Here is a 12719-nt window from a genome sequence, read left to right on the forward strand (position 1 = left end):
GAAATTTCCCACCAGTTCTGCATCTTCTCAGAGACTGAAGAAACAACCTTCAGATGCCCCTCCTACTTTTTACCCCCATATGATTGAGGCTCACCTCCATTCAGAGAACACTGCTCTGGACATCACAGAGATGTTCAGTGTGAGTGAGAGAACAATTAGTGTGAGGATGGTACATTATGAGATAAGCTCATTTTAACCTACTTCTGTCAACATCTGTTTTGTAACTCTTGCTTGTTTGAAAGTAGCAACAGTAGAACTATATTTGTGTGTAAATATTACTCATGTTAATGTGTATTAATAGTAGGCTAGGCTAACGTTGCATTGCTATTCCATTTCAATACTTATATTATGAAGCTATAGACTGGTCATATTATATGGCATATGTTCAGGTTCTAATGTCATGTAGACTACACAACAATTAGGCTACATTAAAACAATCTGGTCTGTTTTAACAGCACATCAGCCCTTGTCCTTAATATCAGCTAATGTATAAAGTCATCTAGTATTGTTTTGTCCTTGTTATCTCTAGCATCTGTCCAGGTTAGCAGTAGTTTTAATTTAGAGTTCAGTAAAACTTACTTTGTCAAAACAAGCACAGTTGTAGCTATAGTGTGCTAATATATGTACATGTTTGATCATTAAAAATAGGCTACATTATTATTAGTCTATGAGTTTTTATTACATACAATGGTTAGATCATTTCACACACAGTTTTCATTTAATGTCTATTGTGACCTTTCTCATTGTTTTGGATAAACAGAGTCCATGATTTATTCACTACATTGTAAGACAATGATTTGGATGAAAGTATAACCTACATTCTGCAGCTCCATCACAACTGTGGATACAAAATGATGGTTGGACACCTGAATACACAAGGCATACACATACAAAGTAAGTATTATTAGTATTTAACCTAAATTGTTCTGGGATTATTCATCAATAAATAACTACTTGCTGATTTATTAAGATGTTAAAAAGAAGCTTCTTTACTGACAGTCATTCTAGATTTTTGGCTATTTGTGAATTTTCTTCCAGGTTTGGGAACGATTAACAGTTTAGATATTCTTTATCTGTGTTTATTATATACATATTCATACCTTGTCCTTTCTGACTCATACACTAACATTTACAACACATGAAAGCAGGTTTATGGTCCTTGATTAATATCTGGTCAGTATGGGGTTTGAACCCATGACCTTGGCGTTATTAGCACCACGCTCTGACCAGCTGAGCTAACTGGCCTATGAAGCTGCAAAAATGTGTAAAAATATGGTTGAGTTAAAACGATCACGGTTCTAAACACCTAGAAAGTTGGCAGTAGAAAATTCAGCAGTAGTCATCGCTTAGCTTAAAGCTGCAGTATGTTTTTTTTTTTTTTTTTATGTTATTTGGTCAAAAATCAATAATCATCTTTGAGCATATTGTAATCCAAAGTGTTCTGAGTAGACAGTGAATCTCTTCTCCTTCTCCAGGCTCTGAAAATGAAGTTTATCAATACAGGATGGATGTCAGCCAATCAGAGGTCTTTCTAACAATGGGACCATCCAATAAGCTGTTTTAAGCATTACTATTGGCTGCTTGAGCTGCTCATTAAAAATCAATGTGTGTTCTTGATCCGAGAGTAGAGAAAGTCTCATGGCTTTATATTCCAGCAGAAATCTCTAACGTGACTTTAAAACAAGAGGAAAAATGAAGACTGAGGTGGAGAAGCAACAGAATAAAGGCACAAACATGTTCATGAGGAACAGAGTCACAGAGGTTCCTCTGACTCTGTGTGTGTGGTGGACTTCACTTGATCTGCTTTCAGTCCGTGCACAGTCTGCCCTGAGTCAGAGAGAGAGTGATAACAAATGAGATAAATAGCTTGTAAAACTAAGAGAAACATTATCTAAGGTGGAGACAGAGAACAGACACATTTCATCTGCAGTGTGGAGTGTGTCTGCTCTGATCAGCTGCTTGTGTGTGAGGATCAGCTGTGGCTCTGAGCCTCTTACTGTCCTCACAGCAGTGAGTGATACATGCTTTTATGTCTCTAAAACATCAGAAAACTCTCCAATAACACAAGATAAAGTCTCTACATTTGTTTCTAGTCTCTATGGACAAATCTTTGCCCAGAAACTAAAAGGTTTATGTGTGACTCACTAAAAATGAACAATATTAATACTTTTGAATGATAATCTTTGTAAAATGCCTAGTCAGCTGATTGAGGCTGTGTGTGTCAGACACTTTCTGTATCCACGGACCAATCAGATCATTCATTCATTCATTATACACTTTCATTATACACTGTGGTGACGCTGACAGCCTCAGCAGGAACATACAGCAGTTGTGCTGCTATACACAAAGTGTGGGGGTCCTTTCTCACCCCTGTCACAGGAGCGTGCACGTAGCCAGGCTGAAATCACCTGGGTTAAGAGAGTGAGTTGATATCTCAGTTCATAGTGCAGCTGCTCTCTGACAGAGAATGTTTGGTTAGGTGAAACCCGCTAACAGAGATAAATCCAGGATATACGTATCCAGCTTTGTAGTACAGGCCCACAGAGCTACACATCTTTAAACTACAGATGATCGCTTCATCTTCATAATAAACATCTTTAGAGGAACAAATGTTTACACAAATAATGTGTAGTAGAAGTGGTGTTTGTGTGACTTTTTCCAACACATGTGACTTTGTGACACAGAATCAGTGTGAACGCGTCCCTGGGGCGTTTGTGTGTAAACTGTGTGTGTGTGTGTGTGTGTTTTCTCGCCCTGCAGCATCTGTGGCTTTAATCCTGAACTTTAATGCATTTTTAGTTTATTTTAATACACATTTTTCCACTTTCAAGACACTTACAACTCCTTTCCACCACTTTTGCATCTAATGTCACATATGTTGACCAATTATTGTCACTTTTATCCTTTTTCATCGTATTTCATGATTATTTTTGCCAATTTAACCACATACACCATTTGTCATGCCCATTATATGAAAGTTTAAACTAATTGTTCCAATATTGACACTTTGAAAACACTTTTTCTGTCCGTTTTTGTCCATTCTAATTTTCAACTTTGGTTTTTAAAATCCCATTTGACAACTTTTTCCACTATTTTTGATCATTTTCAACCAATTTTTTTTATGATTAAAACAAGGATTTACATCTTTAAGATGACTATATACTATGGCCCAGATAATAGTAAACATCCTGCATAACAGTGAATATTATTCAGATAAATAAATACATGTGTTTATCACATTGAACGACGGACCTTCATTTTGCTGACTTCATGGATGGGGCCCCTAAATGCTCTCTCTCTCTCTTTCTCTCTCTCTCTCTCTCTCTCTCTCTCTCTCTCTCTCTCTCTCACACACACACACAGAGGCTTGGGGAGTAATGGATTACTAGTAACAGCGTTATGTAATCTGGATACAAAAATAATGTAACTATAATCTGTTACAGTACATTTAAAAACATGTAATCAGATTACCAGTGTTTTTATTAAAAATGGGGATTACTTAGTGGGATTACTTCTTCAAAGCAAACAGAATATACACCGTGCAACAGATACACAGAGTGCACACACACATTGTGACATTTCGTAGCACTTCACCATAAACGTGAAACCAATACTGCCTGCCTAGCTGTTTACCATCATGACTCAGGAGTTTTCACTGCATGAAAATTCCTGAGTCACTGTTTGCTGTGACCACACCAAATAAAACATGGAAAAGTAAATTACAAAGATGAATCCAAAGTTAACTTCTGACACAAACTCTCTACACCATAGACTGTAAACACACATCTCCACTACGCATCCTCAAGTTGTCTTCACTGACTGCCAACGCTGTAGGAATTAGGAACATCTACAACGGATACATCCAACAAACAGCAGAGCTGTTACAATATAAAGCTATTATGGTAACAGCTAACTTATATGATATTGTGCAGTAACATAACAGCTGTATATGTGTTTGTTGTGTCTATCACTGCATGATGCAGAATAACTGCATTTGTTTGTCTAGGAAATAATTTTCAACAAATTAAATTAAAGTCACTTCCTGTACATTACATGAAAGACATGCTGACACAGCAAAAATAACTAATAATGAACTATGGAGCATGTTATTACGTAAAATATCTACTTTATGGCACTTTTTTACTGTAATTATTTTAATTAATTTAAACCAAAATCAGGAAAACAGAAAAACCAGAAACAGGAAAAAATAAAAACCAAATACAAAAAAAAAGGTTTATTTCTGATTGGTTTTAAAATCAAAATAACAATAGTAACACATTATATAATTTTGTTTGTTTGTCTTTTTTACAAAGTGCAGTTGATTCTATATCTATAGCATGAAAAATCTGTGACTGCAGGTGACAGATAGAACACATTTTTGCGGAGGTACGCATGCCTCGAGATGCGTTCAAAGTCCCTGGGAAACCCAGAAATTTGTAAAACATCCCCACACAGCCTCGACACCAGGTGAAAACAAAAGAGGACATGTCTAAAACCAGACGTATGTCACCATACATGTCATCATTATTTAATAATGAATAGAAAAAATAAAAATGCAGTGTTATAGTTTGGTAACATGGGGGAGATTTATTAAGTTCTATTTTTATGAATCTTTGAATTTTGGTGTTGTTTACCATATCTGCATTGAAAAAAGAACCTTGGGATGAAATATTAATTAAAATATATTTTCAAATAAATATCAAAAGAATATGAATTCACTCAAGCACATCTGTAACCTTTACACACCCAGAAACACAATATATTATTACTGTAAATATCATGTCTGCTATTAAAAACTGTATATTACAATAGTTAGCATATTAGCACACACTTAGCTATAATAGAGCTTTTCATCTGTAAACCCTTCTTAGAATCAGAATCAGAATCAGAAATGTTTTATTTGCCATGTACAGTTTTAAGGACAGTACAAGGAATTTGACTTGGTGGTTGGTGCACAAAACAAACAACAAAAAGAAATAAAAACAAAACAACAAAGAACAACCCAGCAACAATAATAATAATAATAATGATAAATATAAAGGATGAGGGATAAATAAAGGATAGATAGAGAATAAAGGATAAATAGGATAAATATAAATATATATATACAGTGCAGCAGATATCAAGCTGGTGGAGGTGGTGATCGGGTGGGGGGGGGGGGGGGGGGGGGTTCAGTGGGTGACTTGGGGTGTGTTCATGTGGATGGTGGCAGAGGGAAAGAAGCTGTTTTTGTGTCTGGAGGTTCTGGTCCTGATGGACCGAAACCTCCTACCAGAAGGGAGAGATTGAAACAGTTTATGACCGGGGTGGGAGGGGTCGGCCACAATCTTTCCTGCACGCCTCAAAATCCTGGAGGCGTACAGGTCCTGGAGGGAGGGCAGATTGCAGCCGATGACCTTCTCTGCAGAGTGGATGATACGCTGCAGTCTGGCCTTGTCCTTGGCCGTAGCTGCAGCGTACCAAATGGTGATGGAGGAGCAGAGGATGGACTGGATGATGGAGCTGTAGAAGTTCACCATCATCTTTGTTGGCAGACTGAACTTCTTCAGCTGCCGCAGAAAGTACATCCTCTGCTGAGCTTTTTTGATAAGGGAGCTGATGTTCAGCTCCCACTTGAGGTCCTGAGTGATGATGATCCCCAGGAAGCAGAAGTACTCCACAGAGCTCACTGTAGAGTCTCCCAGGGTGAGGGGGGTGAGGGGGGCTGGGTTCTTCCTGAAGTCTGCTATCATCTCCACTGTCTTTAAAGCATTGAGCTCCAGGTTGTTCTGGCTGCACCAGGACACCAGCCGGTCTGTCTCCCACCTGTAGTCAGACTCGTCTCCATCAGCGATGAGACCGATGATGGTCGTGTCGTCTGCAAACTTCAGGAGTTTGACCGACTGGTGAGAGGAGGTGCAGCTGTTGGTGTACAGGGAGAAGAGCAGAGGAGAAAGAACACAGCCCTGAGGAGATCCAGTGCTGATGGTCCGGGGAGCAGAGATGGTTTTTCCCAGCTTCACGTGCTGCTTCCTGTCAGACAGGAAGTCTGTGATCCACCTGCAGGTGGAGTCTGGCACGTTCAGCTGGGAAAGCTTGTCCTGAAGGAGAGCTGGGATTATTGTATTAAAAGCAGAGCTGAAGTCCACAAACAGGATCCTGGCGTAGGAACCTGGGGAGTCCAGGTGCTGGAGGATGAAGTGGAGAGCCAGGTTTACAGCATCGTCTACAGACCTGTTGGATCTATAGGCAAACTGCAGGGGGTCCAGGTGGGGGTCGGTGATGTCCTTGATGTGGGAGAGCATGAGGCGTTCAAAGGACTTCATGACCACAGATGTCAGAGCGATGGGTCTGTAGTCATTATGTCCTGTGATCCTCAGCTTTTTAGGGACAGGAACGATGGTGGAGGCCTTAAAACAGGCTGGTACGGTGCATGTCTCCAGTGATGTGTTAAAAATGTCTGTGAACACTGGAGACAGCTGATCAGCACAGTGCTTTAAGGTAGAAGGAGAGACAGAGTCCGGTCCACAAGCCTTACGGGGGTTTTGTCTCCTGAAAAGTCTATTCACATCTCTCTCTTTGATGGAGAAAGGTGTCTCTGTAGGAGGGGGGGAGGAGGGGGGGGAAGATAGGGGAGAGAGCCTCTGTAGGCAGCTGGGGTGAAACTGTAGCTTTGATGTGGGGGGTGAAGGTGTTGGAGTGAGGCTGGTCAGAGGTGTGAGGAGGGTTGGAGTCAGGTCTGTCCCATTGTCTGTCAAATCTACAATAGAAGTTATTCAGACTGTTGGCCAGGCAGAGGTCGTTAGCAGCAGCAGGGGCTCTGGGCTTGTAGTTTGTAATTTGCCTGAGCCCTCTCCAGACAGAAGCCGAGTCATTTGCAGAGAACTGGTGTTGTAACTTCTCTGAGTACAAACGTTTGGCTTTTCTCACCTCCTTTTCAAACGTGTACTTCGACTCTCTGTACCTGACTCTGTCTCCACTCCTGAAAGCGACCTCTTTGTCTGCCCTCAGCCCTCTGAGCTTAGCTGTGAACCAGGGTTTGTCATTGTTATAACTCACCCTGGTCTTTGATGGAATGCAGCTGTCCTCACAGAAGCTGATGTAGGACGTCACAGCGTCTGTAAACTCATCCAGAGAACTGTTCGCAGACCTGAAAACATCCCAGTCAGTACAGTCCAAACACTCCTGGAGTTTCTCCACTGCTTCACTGGTCCATTGTTTAGATTCCTTCACCACAGGTTTACAGAGCTTCAGCCTCTGTCTGTATGAAGGAATCAGATGGACCATCAAATGGTCCGATTGGCCCAGTGCAGCACGGGAAACGGCGTGATAAGCACTGCTTAGTGTGGTGTAACAGTGATCCAGTGTCTTCTCCTCTCTGGTCGGACATTTAATTAATTGTCTATATTTGGGGAGCTGGTGTGAGAGGTTACCTTTATTAAAGTCACCAAGCACAATGATAAAAGAGTCCGGGTAGGTCCGCTCCATGCACAGGATCTGGTCGGCGAGTGTGCGCTGTGCCTCGCGCACATCAGCTGACGGTGGGATGTACACACCAACCAGGATGAATGAAGCGAACTCACGGGGAGAATAGAAGGGTTTGCTGTTGATGATAAAGGATTCCAGGTGAGGAGAGCAGTGCTGGAGGATCACTGTCACGTCGTTACACCAGTTACTGTTCACATAAAAGCAGATTCCTCCACCTTTCTTCTTCCCGGTGAGCTCCGCATCTCGGTCCGCTCTGTGAAGTTGGAAGCCGGCCAACTGCAGCGCAGAGTCCGGTACCGCTCCACACAGCCACGTTTCCGTGAAGCACAGAACAGAAGATGAGGAGAAGTCTCTGTTTCTACCCAACAGCAGCTGGAGTTCGTCCACTTTGTTACGCAGTGAGCGCACGTTAGAGAGGAATATCCCCGGTAACGGTGTGCGCCGGCCGCGCTGGCGGAGGCGCACAAGCGCACCAGCTCTTTTTCCTCTCCTCCGGCGCTTCACTGCGTGAGCAAAGGTGAGCGCACCTTTGAGTAAAATGTCCAGTAAATCCACAGAGGAAGCGATGAAAGTGGGAAATAAATCTCTCGGGGTTGTTGCCCTGACGTTCAAGAGCTCTTCTCTTGAATAAGAGAAGCCAGTTGCGGATTTTACAACAAAAACAAGACAAAAAAGTGCGGACCAACACACCACAGCAGCCATCCGCGGCGCCATCTTTTGTGATGTGTGCCATGGGTAAGATACTATGTAAACAAACTAACAATGCTGTATTTGAACTCATCCTGAAATCTACTGGTAATGACTAACAGTAATGTCTTACTTGTTTATGTCTATTGTGTTCTGTCTGCATGGACCTATCACTATGTGTCTGAAATAAAGTATTGATGATGATGGTTTCCCATATGCTTTTTGTTTAGGTAAGAGGAAGAGGGACTCGATTGGGGAAGTCCTCCAATACATGGAGAAGTCTAACGAGGTGTTTCTGTTGGAAGGCAGGGAGGACCGTCAACTCTCAAAGGTGATTCTGGAGAGCCTAACGAACATGGACGCCCACGGAGCAAACATGATAGCTCCTGATGGAGGAGCAGGGGAAGAAGAAATGTGCTTTTCCCCCTGAGAACATGTACATACTGTATAATATTGTAAATAAAAGTTTGTTTGAAGTGATGTGAGTTTTCTCTCTAATTTCAAAGGACATTTTTCATATTTAGTTTTACTAGTCTTCTTCTTCACATGTAGAAAATGCAGTTACTTACAAGTCATATATGTAGTTTTCAAACCGTTGCTGAATATTACCAATTCTCACAATATAATGTAAAATATAGAAACAGTAGTTTAGTAAATATTAACTTAAAATGCGTACATATGTCATTACTACCACTCTGTGTCTAGGTCTGCATCAGCTGGATTATGTTTAGAATTTCTTTAAACCCGACATTCAAAGTGTTCTGTACTTTACATTCACAGATGTATATTATAGTAATAATATATGTACATACCGATCAGTTAAAAATGTAGTTGTAGCTTACAGTACAATCACAAATCTATGGTAACCAGATTTTCTTTCTCAGAAATTAGTTTTAGATGTTGTTATACTGTCACATATACAACTAAACAATATGCACCAGCTCAGATATATTGTCACTATTGTTTTTTTAAATGTATATAATGTTATTGCTCTTACTTTTTTATTCTGTCACTCTTTAATTCCTGTACTCTAATCTTTAAGGCCCTGATGGAAAGCTTAAATGTTTGTTACAACATATAGCAAATGTAATTTTAGTGTCTTTGCATTTTATTTGTGCACATTTCAGGCGGTGAAGGTCCCAACCCGTTTGTTGAATAAAACAGTATTGGATTGTCATTTTAAACGTATTGAAAAACAGACATTAGCCTTTATTATTATTCTTTAATTCAGATGAACAAGACAATTACATTCATGGAAATACATACACATATCAATTTCTTTGGTTCCCAAAGCTGTACACATAACATTTCCAGCCACATCACAAACCAATTGGGTTATTCTGCTTGATTGAAATACTGTATCAAGGCTGCCCTGATGTCAGTCCCCTCTGCATTGCCAGTGTCGGGCAGTGGTTGGACGGGAGGCTGATTGTGTTCCAATCCGGCAGTCCGCCCCTCAATGAAGTTGACCCCATGCTCTTCATATATGTTATGGAGAACACAGCAGGCCATCGCCATCTTCTTGCTCAGCTCTAGCTTACAGAGTTTGGGGACAACATTTCTTTTTAGGAGACACCTCCAGCGACCTTTTAGTCTCCCAAAAGCCATTTCAACCACAGATCGAGCACTGCTCAGTCTGTAGTTGTACGTGTGCTGCTCAGGGGTCAGTCTGCCTGTGTCTGAAAATGGTTTCATGAGCCAGTTCTGTATTGGGTATGCTGGGTCACCAATAAGGTAATCTGATCTCAACTGTCTGCATGTTTCAAACTGTAGGCTTCAAACTAATAATAAACTGGAATATTAGCATTTCCTGAAATTCAAGTGAGGATGCATAGCTGAGACACCCCCCCCCCCACCCACACACACACACACACACACACACACACACACACATCAAAGAACGCAGAATCTGTCACGCCATCCACCAATCAGGAGCCAGCAGAAGGAATATCAGTGTGAATTTTACTGTGACATCATCACACACTGCTGATGACATCATCAGGAGCTGGTCGCACATCAAAGGACTCAGCAACACATTGAGAATTCTTTAATGAGGGACAACCTTCTGAGAGAGACACAATAACCCACAAACTCCTTGGACTCAGTGAATTTACTTTATCTCTGTCACTCTGACAACAGTTATATTTTTGATCTAATGATAGAAGTGCATCAGTTCAATGTAAAGAGTCTGGAACAAACATGCTTTGAAGCTCTGAAGGATCACCTCTGTCCAGAAAAATGCATTGGGCTGTGGCAGTTTACTAAAGTCTGGTATATTCCCATTTTGTTTCAACTGAAGTATGAGGCCTTTCACTTTATCTGTGAGAATTTTGAGGAGGTTTCACTCTGTGAAGAGTTTTTGCAGCTTGCGGTGCAGGAGCTGGCTGATATCCTGGGTCAGGATGACCTTACTGTGACCCAGGAGATCACAGTTTATCAAAGTGTTTTAAGATGGATAAACCACATGCCTGAGGAACGACAGGGAGCCATTTCTACTCTGTTACCAAAGGTACGACTGGGTCTGATAGACAAAAGTTACATCACAGACAATGTGCGTAACAATGATGTGGTAAAAACAAACCCTGAGTCCCACCTCTTGGTCTCTGATACCCTTAAAGTCATGTCTCAACCTTCGTTACTCTGCTCTGAGTCTGGGATCAACAACACCTTGTTTCGCTGTCGCTTGCCAAACGCCGTCTTACTGATGTTTAGATTCTTTTCTAAGACCATAGAGGCCTTTGACTACAGAACTAACAGCTGGATCACAGTTCACACTCATCCCAGTCTGGAAGATTCCATGACTCACTTACTATTCTACAGCACTGTCTTCCTTGGTAGATGCTTCTACATTGTGGGTGGTGGTTTAAGTTGGACCGGCCCCTGTAACAGAGTGTGGAGGTATAACCTAGTCACACACACTTGGCAGGAGATGTCACCAATGCAGGAGCCACGGTACTTAATGAGTGTTACTGAGCTAAAGGGATACATCTACGCTATGGGAGGCTGCAGGGATGATGATGGTACCTTACTCAGAACTGCTGAACGCTACCAGCCCAATATCAACCAGTGGACGTTCATTGCATCAATGAATGAAGGGAGGGAAGATGCCAGCTGCTCCACACTGAACAACAAGATTTACATATGCGGAGGATGGAGTAACGATAGAGTACTGAATACTGCTGAGTATTACAACCCAGACACCAACCAGTGGACACTGATCACTCCCATGGGAACACCTCGGTGTGACCTTGGGGTCGTTGCATATATGAGCCACATTTTTGCAGTTGGAGGAAGCGATGGGTTCAGAGATCTGAGTTCTGCTGAGGCTTATGACCCAGTGACCAACACCTGGTACGATGTCCCTGAAATGGTCCACACACACAGTTACTTTGACATTGCAGTGATGAACAAGCAGATCTTTGTTGTTTCTTGTAGCACAGGAAACAGAATTGTTGAGTGCTATGACTACACTACAAATACTTGGTCTGTGGTATTTTCTGGCATGAACCACAGCGAGTATGATTGGGTGAGATGCTGTGTGATTTCTGGACTTCCCAACATGGCTGAGTACTGTTCACCTCGTGAACCCATCATACCCAGGACACAGGTCTAAAAAAGTCTAAACTAGATACTGAGACAGAGCAAATGTTATTTTCCATGATCCTAACTGGGAGTGTAACCTGCTCTGACCAGGTCTGTGTGTATCAATAAAAGTGTTTAAAGACATTAGAAGAACTAATGTGTGAATAAATGAATCAGTTCATGTCTCAGCTCAGATGGGATGGTTTTAATCAGCCTGAGTTGATGATAATCTAGAAAAAAAATACAAAATTTTAGTGGTGACAACATATAGCAGATGTGTAGATGTACTGAATTTAATTATAATTAATGTAGTGGTTAGCACATATTTATTTCATATATCAAGACAAAACAATGCAATTCTGTGACACAACAAACCATTGAAAAAAATAGAACCTAATTTAACATTTAGAATAATGCACTGTAATACAATATAACACTTACAGGTATAGTGTAATTGTCTCGAGGGAACAAAAACAACAATGGTGCAAAATCCAAAAGCATTTGTAATATTAATATTCAATTAAGAGAAAACATGTACAGTAATTGTAAAGGGTGTGTTTAATGTTTATTGTACCTTTTAAATTATTAATAAAAATAAAAATTGGGGGTTGCAATTTGGCGATGCAGCTCATCCATTGCCTTGGACACAATTCTGTTCAGTTATTACCACTGAGCAGGCTTAATACAGGGCAGACTGCACAGACAGAAACACACAGTACCAAGGACGGAAGTCAAAAAGCTGACATTTCCAGTGTCTTTGAAGCAGGGGTATGCATCAAAGAGTTTCATAGGTCAGTCTTCTTCCTTTGTAATATCTGCATCAATGAATGCCCGTCGAGCCTTGAACTCAAGGTCCAAAATTTGGGCAAAATCGCCTTGGTTGGGTTTTGTGTTGGGATTCTTGTACATTTTGCTCAATGTTTTGTAGTGACTCGCCTGCATCCTCAGACTATAAAATAAGACGGTGAGGCAAAGACGTTTCC

At 41.1% G+C, this 12719-nt stretch overlaps 1 non-coding gene across 1 annotated transcript; it reads right to left on the reverse strand.

Annotated features, from left to right (window-relative positions):
- Positions 1-1171: 1171 nt before the first annotated feature.
- On the reverse strand, positions 1172-1245 carry trnai-aau (transfer RNA isoleucine (anticodon AAU)). Its single transcript has one exon. It is a non-coding gene; the product is annotated as a tRNA-Ile (tRNA).
- Positions 1246-12719: the final 11474 nt, after the last annotated feature.

The sequence above is a fragment of the Gouania willdenowi genome, unplaced genomic scaffold, assembly GCF_900634775.1.
Source record: "Gouania willdenowi unplaced genomic scaffold, fGouWil2.1 scaffold_26_arrow_ctg1, whole genome shotgun sequence".
Lineage (NCBI taxonomy): Eukaryota > Metazoa > Chordata > Actinopteri > Blenniiformes > Gobiesocidae > Gouania > Gouania willdenowi.